At 39.7% G+C, this 14,079-nt stretch overlaps 1 non-coding gene across 1 annotated transcript; it reads left to right on the top strand.

The window, feature by feature from the left end:
- Positions 1-12,728: 12,728 nt before the first annotated feature.
- On the top strand, positions 12,729-12,834 carry LOC128773550 (U6 spliceosomal RNA). The gene has a single exon (XR_008417918.1). It is a non-coding gene; the product is annotated as a U6 spliceosomal RNA (small nuclear RNA).
- Positions 12,835-14,079: the final 1,245 nt, after the last annotated feature.

Below are 14,079 nucleotides of genomic sequence, written 5' to 3' on the forward strand. Positions count from 1 at the left end.
TGTGGTTTCACCAGGCGTGTAGGACAGAGGGAGGTGATTGAGTGCATACACAAGGGAGTGGTACAATGGTCTAACGGCATTTAAGTCAGGTAGGACTGAGGGACTACAGGTGCCAGTGAAGGCAAGGATTGATACCATTGGGGGTATTTGAAAGAGTGAACCAGAAAGATGTGGAGGGCACCAAAGTGTGGAGTGTTTAATATTTGAATTTATTAATGAATTTGTTTATTTTCGTGTATACTTTGATTTATGAAAAAGGGCTGCAAAAGGTGAATGTAATTTGTGAAATGTGTTCAGATATTGATTTATTCATTCAACAAATGATTATTCAACTGAATTATTTTAGACTTTGTAACAGACTTCCATCATTGTACAATAGGAGGTATTTTAACTAACGAAGCTCATTTTCTCATGGATTGGCACAAATCTTAAATTGTAATTCAAGTTTAAAGACAGCCCTGCCTCGGGGCGCCTGGGTGGCTCAGTGGGTTAAGCGTCCCACTCTTGATCTCAGCTCAGGTCATGATCTCACAGTTCATGAGTTCGAGCTCCACATGGGGCTTGGCACTGATGGTGTGGAGCTTGTTTGGGATTCTCTCTCTCCCTCTGTCTCTGAACCTCCCCAGCTTGTGCGCGCTCTCTCTCTCTCTCTCTCTCTCAAAATAAATAAATAAACTTAAAAAATTAAAAAAAAAAAAAAGGCAGTCCCTCCTCTAGAAGCAAACGAATAGCCCATGAGATACCGTCCTTATAGATTCAAGTTTACAAACCAACATAGATCACAATTGATTTTTGCACAGGGACATGGCCTGGAATTTCTTCAGAATTCTGTATTTGACTAAAATGGGCTATTTTGTATTAAATAACAACTTATCCCTAATATGAGCATATAGATGCATGGTAAGAACTGTACAAATTTAGAGCAAGATTTAAATACCATAAAGTATTTCCAACTAATTTCCAATGCTTAATCTGAGCTAGAATTTACCCAGGCTGTTTAAAAAAAAAAAAAAAAAAAAAAGCCCTGATTTGTTCTGGGAGCCTACTTCCTTCTTGGTCAGAGAAATTACTTAGAGGTAGTTTTGTCAATTCTGGAATTCTGAGAATATTATACAGAGAAAAATCCTTACAGAAGACTTTATGTGTCCCTTAATTAGTTTCTTATGTGATCATCTATGGCTCTCTTCCCTGTATTCATTTATTCCTGTCCCATTCTCCCCCTCTAGGAATGTGAGTTTCTAGTGAGCAGACACCATGTAGATGCTCAGCCAGTGGTTGAATGAGTGGAAAAAAATCAGCGAATGGCCTTGATTGCTGCCTGGTCCTGTCCTACTTAATTCTTACAGAATTCTTTCTCATTCTGTCTGTCATTCTGTCAACTGTGTGCTCCTTGCGATTTCATCTAAACTCTCCCTCGGTCTTTCTTACATGCTTTTCTCATCCTTGTAAAGAGAAGGACATTGAGCCCCAAGATATACAAGTCCTCACTTGCAACTGGCTTTTTCTACTCAGGAGTCTGGGTAGCATCCTCCCAGATTGTAACATTCACTCATGGCTTCCTCCTGAGGTGAAAATGACTGTGTGGAATGCCAAGGACAGCTCACTCTGGTAGTTGACTTCTGGAGTTGTGGAACCAGTCTGCTTCGGAGCAATTGATGAGTTTTCCACAATATCCTTTTTTTTTTTTTTCATATGGTTAGCAAATAATGGAAGTTTACAGTATCTCATAGAATATGTTCCTCAAAGCAACACTGCTTGGTATGTCAGACTTGTCTGCAGTCAAAATCTATTGTTGGGCAAATGAACAGAATCATCTTGAGTAAAGGCTGAAGGCAAGCATACATTCAAGTCGAGTCCCTGGAGTCCTGATTCTCAGAATATACTCTTCTGATTCCAAAATCAGTGCCTGCTCTACTTAACCTCCTGAGGGAAACTTACCCTCAGCTCACCCCTGGGAGGGACAATGCTAAGGCATTGGTTTAAGATACCAATTAACAGGGCGCCTGGGTGGCTCAGTTGGTTGGGTATCTGTCTTTGGCTCAGGTCATGATCTCCTGGTTCATGGGTTCCAGCCCCAGGTTGGGATCTGTCCTGACAGCTCAGAGCCTGGAGCCTGCTTTGGATTCTGTGTCTCCCTCTCTCTGCCCCTTCCCACCACCCCCCCCAAAAAAATAAAGATTTTTTTAAAAAATAAAAAAAGAAAAGATATCAGTTGACTAACTTGAAAGGAAATTAAAGAATCCATTTATGTGAAAACCTCAATGAAAATTATAAAAGTAATTAGGTACAACAGATCAGGTGGATAGCAATGTGTTTGCTTCTCTGTATAGGTCACTCTTTCCAAAGGAGTTCTTGCAAATCCTCCTTCAACAAATGAAACATTTTCAATTCAAAAGTAACCTTTCCTCTCCTAAAATGAAACTGATAGCGCAATCATCTCAACCTACCTGAGTTCCAGAACTGAGCACGGCTGATCTCTGAGGCTAGGACATGGGAAGTCCTCTTAAACGTTTCCAAATGAGTCAAAGCCTTGTATTTTAAACCTTAAATATACAACAACTGGATATCAAATTTGTTGTGACAGTGGGAGGTACAAAATGGACGAACCTGGTAAATAAGAATGATAAGAAACCAGGACAAAGACATTTCCTACCATCTCACTTAAGGGGGTTCCTTGTATCCCTTCTTGGAAAGAAAACTGGAAATTCATGCAGAACCAGACAGCGCTTCACTTCTAAGTTGATTAACACACTATTTGCCTTTCAAGTTTCACAATTTTAGAAAACAGTGTATATTTCTTGTTTATGCCACAATGTCAGAGAGAGAACATTTTCCTCCTTCTGGGTTTAGAGCATTGAGATTATCCAGATACACTGTTTGCAAAGATACTTGACATGGCTTCCACAGAAATCAAGTTTCCAATATCAAGAAAGTTTTACTCCCTGACACTAATTTTAAATGCATATTTTATGATATGCATCTAGTATACTGAATGCTCTTCTAGGTTAGAATAATTTTATGAAAAATAATGTAATAGCTTTAAAGAGATAAGTATAACTTAGGCCAACTAACAGGTATATATAACAACATATACACTAAGTAGTTTCCTATATTAAAATAATGATGATAGTGGTAACAATAGAACTCTCTTATGTATTGTAACAGTGTGTGACTGATAAAATAGACAAACAGACTAAAAACATGCAAAGAGAGATTCGTTGATGAAGGGCAGGATGACTTCATCAATATAAATGACTCACATGTGCATAATCACTATGCAAATTTCTAAAAATGCAATGTCATGTTGCATTGAGATTTCCTAAGAACTCTTCTTTTTATTATTTATTTTTATTTATTTATTATTTATTTAGAGAGCATGGGGAGGGGGCAGAGGGAGAGAAGGAGATAATTTCAAGAATCTCTGTGCTGAGCACAGAGCCTGATGAGGGGCTCAATCCCAGGACCCTGGGATCATGACCTGAGCCAAAATCAAGAGTTGGACACTCATCCAACTGAGCCAACCAGGTGCCCCTCCTAAGAATTCTATTGAGGAAGTAAAATTATCCTTCTATAAATATTCCCTTCTCTAGAGTAGTTGACCAAATATTAGACTTAATTGTTTTTCGGTGTTTATTACTATTAACATTCCTGTGATGGTTTCACATAAATTTTATACCCTTACTGATCATATTTCTATCTTGAATTGTTCTTTCATTTTATAAGTGTGAATACCTTTTCTATCCTAGAGTTAGTTGAAAAAAAGTGATATACACATGCAAATGGGTGAGTGGCAAAAAAAAAAAACAAAAAAACCAAACCCACACTAATCATGAATGTGTATGATACTTATGACAGGCCCTATGTAGGTACATTTTTACAACTTCACAGACCTCCATTTCTTTATTTCTTCATATATGAAATTAGAGTAATGGTGTCTACTTTGGAGAGCTGCTGTCAGGATTGATTGCAAAAATGTATGGTTAAGTACCCAGTGCAGTCTGAATAGAGCACACTCTAAATAAATATCAACTCTCCTCCCTACATAGTCCCTGGAGGGCCCTGGAAGCTCCAGTATCACATGGCATAGTGCCTGATGACCATTGATACTGCTCAATAACACTTGGGTCCTATCTGAATTCCAATGAATCCTAAGAATATACATATATAGATATATAGATAGATAGATAGATATACACACACACAGATATGTATATATTTACATATATATACATAAATATGTACATATATATGTACATATATATGAATATACGAATACATGTACGTACATATGTATGTATATATGAATATATATACAAATATATATGTACGTATATATGTGTGTATATATACGTACATATATATGTGTATGTATATATATGTGTGTATATACACACATATATACATATATATGTATATTTTTAGGATTCATTGGAATCCATATATATATATATATATATAATTTTTAAATGTTTTATTTTGAGAGAGAAAGTATGCAAGTGGAGAAAAGGGCAGAGAGAGAGGAGAGACAGAATCTCAAGCAATCTCTACGCTGTCACAGGGGAACCTGATGCTGGGCTCAGTCCCACAAACTGTACCTGAGCTAAAATCAAGAGCCAGATAGTCAACCAACTGAGCCAACCAGGCACTACAAGAATATATATTTAGACTTGGTATCATTTCACGTACATAAATTGTGCTGGTCTGAAATGGTGAAAATATAACCTCTTCACAGATGTGGTGAGGAAATGAAATTCTTTGCCTTTATAGATTTAAGGGACTTAAATTTTCAATGATTCAAAATCAGCTTGTGCTCTTACTTCCATTTTTCTAATTACTTAGGCACTTATGGAAATAACCAGAAGGAAATAAAAATAACGGGGTGAAGGGTGATTGGCCAAAGCACCAGTTTATATTGTGTTCTGAACCTACCATTTTCCTTTGAATGTACAGATACATTGGCCATCGGGGTGCCTGGGTGGCTCAGTCGGTTAAGCATCTGACTTTTGCCCAGGTCATGATCTCACAGTTCATGGGCTCAAGCCCCACATGGGGCTCTGTGCTGACACCTTGGAGCCTGGAGCCTGCTTTGAGTTGATTCTGTGTCTCCCTTTCTCTCTGCCCCTCCCCTGCTCATTGAGTTGATTCTGTGTCTCCCTTTCTCTCTGCCCCTCCCCTGCTCATGCTTTCTCTCTCTCTCTCTCTCTCTCTCTCTCTCTCTCTCTCCCTCTCTCTCTCTCTCTCTCTCTCTCTCCCTCTCTCTCTCTCTCTCTCTCCTCTCTCTCTCTCTCTCTCTCTCTCTCTCTCTCTCTCACACACACACACACACACACACAAATAAACATTAAAAAAAAAAGATACATTGGACATCAAGAATCACAAACTTGAGGGGCACCTGGGTGGCTCAGGCAGTTAAGCTTCTGACTCTTGGTTTCAGCACAGGTCATGATCTCAAGGTTGGTAAGATCAAGCCTCTTGTGGGGCTCTGCGCTGACAGAGCAGAACCAGCTTGAGCCTTTCTCTCTCCCCTCTCTGTTCCTTCCCTGCTCTCTCTCTCTCAAAATAAATAAGTAAACATTAAAAAAAAAGAATCGCTAACTCCAATTAGATCTGCAAATAAAATAGTTTAAGTTTTACTAAACTAAATTTTAGGCCTATTTAGATTTAAATTCAGGCCTATGCAGGTTTGAGTTTTAGATTAAATTCGTGCCTAATCGGATTCATTTCCAACTACTCAAAAACATGGACGCAGTTACCACGCTAAGGAGTTAACGGTTCAATTATCCAGGAACCCTGTGTAGTCCTTGAAACCAAACGTTAGCAGAAAGGACTTCCAACAAACATTTAATAGGAAAACATACACTATGGCCACCAAAGCAGCTGCCTGTGCAAAGTTACACTGGCCTGGACCCTGTTTTCCCGGATGTTTGTGTTTAGTTGTTACATCACAGGTATGAGCCAGATGAATAAACTGAAGCCAGTCGAATCACTGAAACGGAAGGGGTCAGGTGCCTTTTCAGTAATGCTTGCAATGGGGGGTGACAGTCCCCACAATGCTAAATAGTAGAAGGAGACACATAAGTGAAATGTCCATATGTCCATTCTTTTAAAAAAAAAAAAAAATTTAAGTTTATTTATTTTTGAGAGAGTCAGAGAGAGCAAGCGGGACAGGGGTAAACAGAGAGGGAGAAAGAGAATCCCAAGCACGCTTTGCGCTGTGAGCTCAAAGCCTGACCTATGGCTCGAACTCACAAATCATGAGATCATGACCTGAGCCAAAATTAAGAGTCAGACGCTGACCCAACTGAGCCACCCCGGTTCCCCAATATGTCAGTTCTAAGGAATAGCATCTCCAATTTCCCTTCTTTCACTAACAAGTCTCTGGGTATCTGACCAGAAAAGGAAGGGTCTGAAAAAGAAAGAGCTGGGTCTTCCTCTTATGGGAAAAAAAACTACACACACACACACACACACACACACACAGTCCAACGCCTGCATTTACAGAAGAGAATGAGTTCTTAAAAAAATGCACTGAATTAATAAAAAAAAAAAAATCAGTGCCATATCCAAAAAAAGAATTCTGACCTCCTGACTTGTAACTTGATCACTTCCCATTCAGCTTAATAATCCTGGTAGCATGATGGTCCAACCAGTTTAACATACCTTGAACATTTCTGGGTATCTATCTGGGATTAACTAGAAATTTTCCTTATGAATGTGTCATCTAAATAAAGATATTACATGAATAAAACATAATCACAGATGCTGTTGAGACATAATGAGATTCCATACTACTGGACTGTCATTATGAAATATTATGTTTTTATCAAAGAGGGTGAGATTTCAGAGGACAGAATTAGCTAAGGACAGAGGAGAAGGTAAAATGAATTTTCTGATCCCAAAGAATACAGAACAGCCTGGTCTACCTTCTACCTGCAGAGAAAGAATTGTGAAGTTATTGCTGATCTGCCATGAAAATACAGGCTCACTCAGAAGTTGAAATCAAATCTGGCTAAATCCAAGAACTTGATTCCGTGACACATACACGCACCCCTACATCAGCCATGGCCTGGATTCTCAGCAGGGAAAGCCAATAAGGGCCTGTATGGACCGCAGCACCTGCTGCCTTCTGTGCCCTATTTTCAAGACCCATAACCTTGCCTGCACCTCTTAGGGAAAACAGCTGTATGGAGGCTTCAGTGCCCAAGGACGAGTGTTCCCACTTGGTAAAAGCATAGGAACAAAGGTCAGCTGTGATAAGAATCTCCATAGTTGTTGATAGGGAGGAAATAAAGTCAGGAAAGAAATCTCAACCCAGTTTTTTCCCCCATTCTGTATTTACTCACTTAATGATGTCCTTACTCTTTCTCAAACTTCATGTAGCTGTCTATTGACAAGTGGAAAATTTTGTAGTCATCTGGATGAATGAAGTAGGATAGTCATGCTCCCATTTCTGTGAGACTCTCTACTTGTATGTAAAGTCCATATTATGAATTGTATTTGCAGGTGTAATACACATGCTTAAATACAAGTCTATATGTTTATGTGTTTTGTCCTCCTCTTTATATCTCTGCAAAAGAGAGTAAGGAAACCGAAATCACACCTTAGGATTGGCAGGGACTCTGCCATGTGCTTTTCATAGATTTTTCTCCTGATATATCTCTATTTTCCTTCTCTTTTCTCCTCCTTCTGTTTTTCCTTCTTTTCCTTTCCTTCTCCTCTTCCTTCTTCCTTGTCCGTCTGCCTCTTCCCCTTCCCTCTCTCTAATCTGTCTTTCCCCTCAGATACACAGGTACACACATGCACACATATATAAAGCCATGTGTAAGAATTAAATGGCAATCCAGGGGTGCCTGAGTGGTTCAGTTAGTTAAGCATCCGACTTCCACTCAGATCATGATCTCACGGTTCATGAGTTCGAGCCCCGCGTGGGCTCTGCATTGAGGAGGAGCCTGCTTAGGATTCTCTCTTCCTCCTTTCTCTCTGCCCCTCCCTGGCTCATGCTTTCTTTCTCTCTCAAAATAAATAAACAAACTTAAAACATTTCAATGACAATCTGATGACAACAAAACTATATCTAACTTCTCTCTCTCTCTCTCTCTCTCTCTCTCTCTCTCTCTCTCCAGCCACACAACTTTTCTGCATCTAAACAAAGGAAGTGTTGCTTTTCTTTATAATTTTCTTTATAATCCACTCCATGTCCCCTGGCTCCAGGCTTTTATTGTATTTCATCTGGTCAGGAAGTGCCCTTGGATTCTTCTCAGCTTCTTCCTATCATGAGGCTCCCTTGCCACAGTCCTAGAGAGGTGATATTATAGGATCCAGGCTTGTAAAAATGACAAGGAAAACCTGGAACTTAGCCATCAAAGGGGAAAAAAGGACATGTCCATTTACCTGAAACGAGTGGTCAAGCTGCATTCACAAGAACACACTTTTTGGCTTATATTTAAATCATCCTTAACAATTGCCATGACTCACTGCCTGAGTCATAGATATGTTGTGAAGCCAACCAAAATATATGAAATGGTCTGGCTCATTCCCCTTGTGTATATTCAACTCAAGGTGAGAGGTAAGTTACTCTTCAAGAATGCCTACGGTGCAATCCGGCTTCCACTGTTTAAGAACCAGTTTTTATAAACCTGTTTTTAAGACCTGTTGTTTAATTCATAGATGTCAAACAAAGCTGTAAAACCCGTTCCTCTATTCGGGCTGTACTAAGAGGAGCCTTCTGGTATACATCTTTTCATCAGATGATGTAGTTTCTCTGTAAGTAGACCTACATTCCTCTAGTGGTACTTGGGTTCTACCTTTTATACCTAAATTGCTGCCTGTGTAAATAACTCATGACTGTGGTTGATAAAGATGCTTTATCATAACTTATTAATTTAAAGGAATGCTCCTGTTTTCCACCAACATCTCAGTGTGTTTCTGTCCTGAGATGTATTACACTCTACAAAGTGGGAATATCGGCTTGATCATCAGGCATGGTTGTGCCTTGATCCAAAAGGCTGTGGTTGAAAGGACACCCATTTAAAGGTATATCTCTTAATTGGATGACTTAACATAGTAAACATTGGTCCATATGATTTTTTTTCAAAAATTTTTGAAGTATCACGGTAAATTAGCATATATACAGGATATGTCCCTAGGTATCAGACATAGAGAATAAGATCAGCAAATAAATTCACCATGGCCATTGAAGTCACCTGGAAACAGACATAAGAATATCAACAAGAGACAGCAAATGAACATGCATTGTTATGGGAAACCCATTTTTTCTTTCTTTACTATTGACCAAAGAGTTGATTATTTTGGGGAAGCTGATAAAAAATAACTAGAATTCTGGGGGCTCCTGAGTGGCTCAGTCAGTTAAGCATCTGACTTCAGCTCAGGTCATGGTCTCACGGTTCGCACGTTTGAGCCCCGCATCGGGCTCTGTGCTGACAGCTCAGAGCCTGGAGCCTGCTTTGGATTCTGTGTCTCCCTCTCTGTCTCTGCTCCTTCCTTTGCTCATGCTCTCTCTTTCTCTCTCTCAAAAATAAATAAAACATTTTAAAAAGTAACTAAAATTCTGATTTTTTTCAATCAATTCCAAGAAAAATTTCAAAAATACAAAATAAGGAGTTGGTTTCGAGCAAAAGAAATCCAATATCCTCAAATCTCTTGTTCCGCTGTTCTTCTGGCAGGCACTGCACTTCACAAAGGGAGGCAAGGTAAGTACATTTTTTGTTCTGTGTGCTTAATGTATAAAGTATCCCCACTTCCCTCAAGAAACAGTATCATATCTAAAACACTTTGACGAACACTGAATATTAAAATATTATATGACACTACAGAAATCAAAAGAAGCAGACACAAATGCATGCTCTTCAATTTCTCAATATGTTCAGAATATACCACAGCATTGATAATATGAAGACAAATATTTGGATTTATTTTTAAATTGAAAATTCTTCTGGTTGTTCTTCACTGAGGGGCGTTAGCGGTGAAGAGGTGATCAGCTTGCCGCTGAACGAAATGTGTCTGGCACGTTCTTGGTGTCTCTCCTCCACCTGAGTAAATCAAGCCGAATGTCTGCTTTTTCTTTGTGTGTTCCCAAGTCTGGTGGAAAACAGCAAAGTCATTAAGATGTGAGACATGACAAATTCACAGTCCCCCACCACTCCTGGGACCTTAACGTTGCCGGGAGAACAATGAGGTTTTCTTCATTTTCTCTCCCAATTTTTGTTGTTGTTTTTGTTTTTGTTTTCAAACCTTCACTTTCCTAAAGAATAATGCTTCACCTCCTTCCCATACCACTCTATCCTCCTTAGAGAGAGAGAGAGAGAGAGAGAGAGAGAGAGAGAGAGAGAAACCATCAAGAACTCTCTCACCCACACCGTATCAACCGTTCATTTGTTTCCATACTGTCTCTTTATCTTGTCCTACTGGGGGGTGGGGGTGGGGGGCAATTCCTACCCAAATTTTGTTCTTGTATCTGAGCTTCGAATTTCATTCCCTTGGGTCTTATCAGGACCATCACCATATTGATTTTTCTCTTGTTCTTTGACATTTAGTCTCTCCCTCCCTGAAAGCAGGCATATACTCTTCCTCCATGATCTTCCTTCCTATGGCTTTGGCTGCACATTCTTAGCTTCCCTGGCAAGATCCCTTCGCCTGCCCGCCCTTTCCTTGTTGAGCTGTTGGCTGATATCCTTCCTCATTCTGCCCTCTCCGTGTATTCTCCATGAGCATTTTCACCTTCTCTGCTGGTGTCCAAGTCCGATATACCCATGACACATAAATCTACCACCAGCCCTAAATTCTCTACTAAATTTCAGGCTCATGTTTACCTCTAACTGCAAAACAGTGCCTCCTGGATATCTCACAAGTGTGAAAAATGAGACAGTAGGCCCCAAACAGAGGCACTTCTGCTAAGTCCCATGTCACGGAAGCAAGACTTAATTTAATTACAGTCTCAGCTCTCCCAGAAATGGAATCTTAAACCAGTCCATCAGGAATCACCTAACCGGCACTAATTAGGTAATCTGCCAAAGAAAGCCCTGTCATCCCCCAAAGGAAAGTAACCCTGCCATAACTTTGCACATGCTAATGTGCCTCTTTCCCACCTTCCTTGTTCCAACTCCTTTCTGCCCATGTAAGTCTTCCATTTTGTAAGTTTCCTCAGAGCTTCTCTCTGTCTTTTAGATTGGATGCCACCTGATTTGAATTTTGACTTTTGCTTAAATAAGCTCTGAAAATATTTAACATACCTCAGCTTATCTTTTAACACAGGTAACTCAATATTTTAGAATAAAATTTTTTATCTATTCCCCCTGTCAATCCAACATGACCCTTTCCTCTAATTCTGATTTCATTAAGTGTAAAACCATCTGTTGGATTAGTCATGAAACTTAGGCACTATTCTTGGTTTCTCACTCTCCCTCATCCTAGACAGAGTAAAACTCCAAGCCCTTCCCCCAGGGCTCCAAAATATCACTGGAATCTATCCACATGTCTCCACCTCTGCTGCGTCTACACTGGTTGATGCCCTGCTTCCTCCAGCTTAGACATTGCAGTAGCCTCCCTGCCTCCTGTTTCCCTATGTCTTCCATCCACTCTTCATTCTGGTCCGCGGTCACCTCTCCACTGAAACTCCACTCAAACTGCATCTACCTACTGTCAGTTCTAAGTCAGCTTGCCCTCCATTTGTTGGTTAGGCTTTAGCTTAGATCTCATTTTCTTTGTAAAACCTTCACACCATGACTCTGGGTAAGGCTGTCCTTCCGATGGCCCCCTAAAGCATCCTATTGAACTGAAATTTCCTACTCAGTTGTCTGTATCCAACGCTGAATTTCATAAGTTCTGTCTGTCTTGATCACCCTTGTGGTTCTAGAACCTGGCACCCAGTACCTGGCATAGAGGAAATATTCTAAATAATTATTGAATAAATTCCTGAATTCATAAATAAATGGTTTTAGGACTAGTTGAATACTAAATGGAAAAAGTTGGGCTGAGGGAGGGAAATCAAACACTCAGCAAGGCAGTTATGAGGGCAAAATGGTCGATGGATTATTCCTAATGTCTCTTTTCCATCATAAATTCTTTAAAAATGTGTTTACACACTTAACGACTTTTACATGTTTGCAACAGATTTCACTGAGTCTTATTCTTCGCTTTTCCCTGTATCTATGCCACTTGTCAAGTAATTTTGCAAAGCTTACTAACCATGGGCAGGGCACGTTTCCCACCTCAGCTCTGATTTCAACCATGACAGATGCTTTGGTCCACAGGTAGATGTGAAAGTAACACAGTGTTGGTCTGAGTCTAAGACCCAAGAGGTCTTGCATGTTTCTGCTGGTTTCTTTGTGCCTCAGCCACCGCCATGAAAAGAATATGGCTGTGCCAATGCACTGGTTCCAGGAGGAGAGTATGAGACCCAGGGAGCAAAATGATGCAGCCAAGGTGCTTCAGCTGACCCCAGCCTAGGTCAGCTGACCCCAACTGACTTGTAACCTTGGTTTCTATATAAATGCTTATTGTTTGAAGTCACTATGTTCTAGAATAGTTTTTTATACCAAACTTTTGTGGTGGCAGTAACTGCCTGGTCTATCTGCTACTCGAATGTTTGGGTATTCCATATGGTTATGAAACGTACTTGCCGTTGTCCATTAAAAAGTAATCGTTTTGGAAAAAATATTTACGGTACATACATCTAACGAAAGAGTCAAATCCAAAATACATAAAGAACTGTGCTCACTTTGGCAGCACATCTACTAAAATGGAATGACGCAGAGTAGATTAGCATGACCCCTGTACACGGATGACATGCAAATTTGCAAAACACATAAAAAAAAACCCCTCATAATAAAAAGTACAAACAACCCAATTTAAAATGACACCCCCCACACACTTGAACAAATATTTCACAAAACACGGTATGCAAATAGCCAGTAAGCAAATGAAAATGTGCTCAACGTCATTAACCATAAGAGGATGCAAATTAAAACCATGGTGAGATACCTTTCACAGGTGCTAGTGGGCTATTCTCAAAACACCTAACAAAACAGACATTTGTGAGTATCTGAAGTGACTAGAAGTCTCATCTATTGTGGGTAGATGTCGAGGAATGTCCAACCACACGGAAGAACTCCTTTGCAATTTCTTGTAAAGTTAAACAGTTACTTTACGTAAAGTAAACAGTAAAGAAGTAAGGACGATGTGTACACAAAAAGACGTAGAGAAGAATGTTCATAGTAGCCTTACTCATAATTGCCTCAAACTCGAAATGGCCCAAATAACCATCAACAGGTGAATGGACTAACACATTGTGGTAAACTCATAGAGTAGAATGCTTCTTAGTAAAAAGAAATGAACTACTGACACACACACCAATTTGGATCAACTTCAGAAACATTATATCAAGCCCCCTCCACCAAAAAAGCACGAATTGTGTGATTCAATTCATATGACTTTCAGTATAAGCAAAACAAATCTATGTGCTAGAAACTAGAGTTGTTGTTGTTGTTGTTGTTGTTGTTGTTGTTTTCCCTGACAGGAGATAGTGCAGAACTGACCAGAAAGAAGTTTGAGAGGATTTTCTGGGGTTTTGGAAATGTTTTCTATTTCCATAGGTTGTGGTTAAATGGGTGTATGCCATTGACAAAACTCTTCAGAATGAGTCCTTAAGATCTATGTATTGTACGTAAATTATACAGCTACATCCGTAAAAGATTGTTCTGGCCAAAGGGGATGGCGAAGATATATACATAGATGAGAAAGAAAGAGACACACATACAGAGAAACAAAGAGAAATAATGAAAACTCAAACTACACTTCAAGAGGGAAGTTGCAGTGTTTTGTAACCATTTGATAAGGGAAGGTGTTCTCCATACACACCATTTAATAACAAAAGGAAACAGTGCTTTTTATGGAGGGCACGTAGTATTTGTGAAATGAATGGCTGCTACAGATGGTCCTGAGGCAGCCACAGTGAGATCTCCTGGAGTAAGAAGAATGCTGAAGCCCACAGAGGATACAGGAGACTACAATTTTGGTGGCAAGACATTGCTGTACAAGCTGGCTTGCAATAGGTAGACTCTT

This window comes from Panthera pardus, unplaced genomic scaffold (genome assembly GCF_024362965.1).
Source record: "Panthera pardus isolate Hobbes unplaced genomic scaffold, ASM2436296v1 HiC_scaffold_25, whole genome shotgun sequence".
NCBI lineage: Eukaryota > Metazoa > Chordata > Mammalia > Carnivora > Felidae > Panthera > Panthera pardus.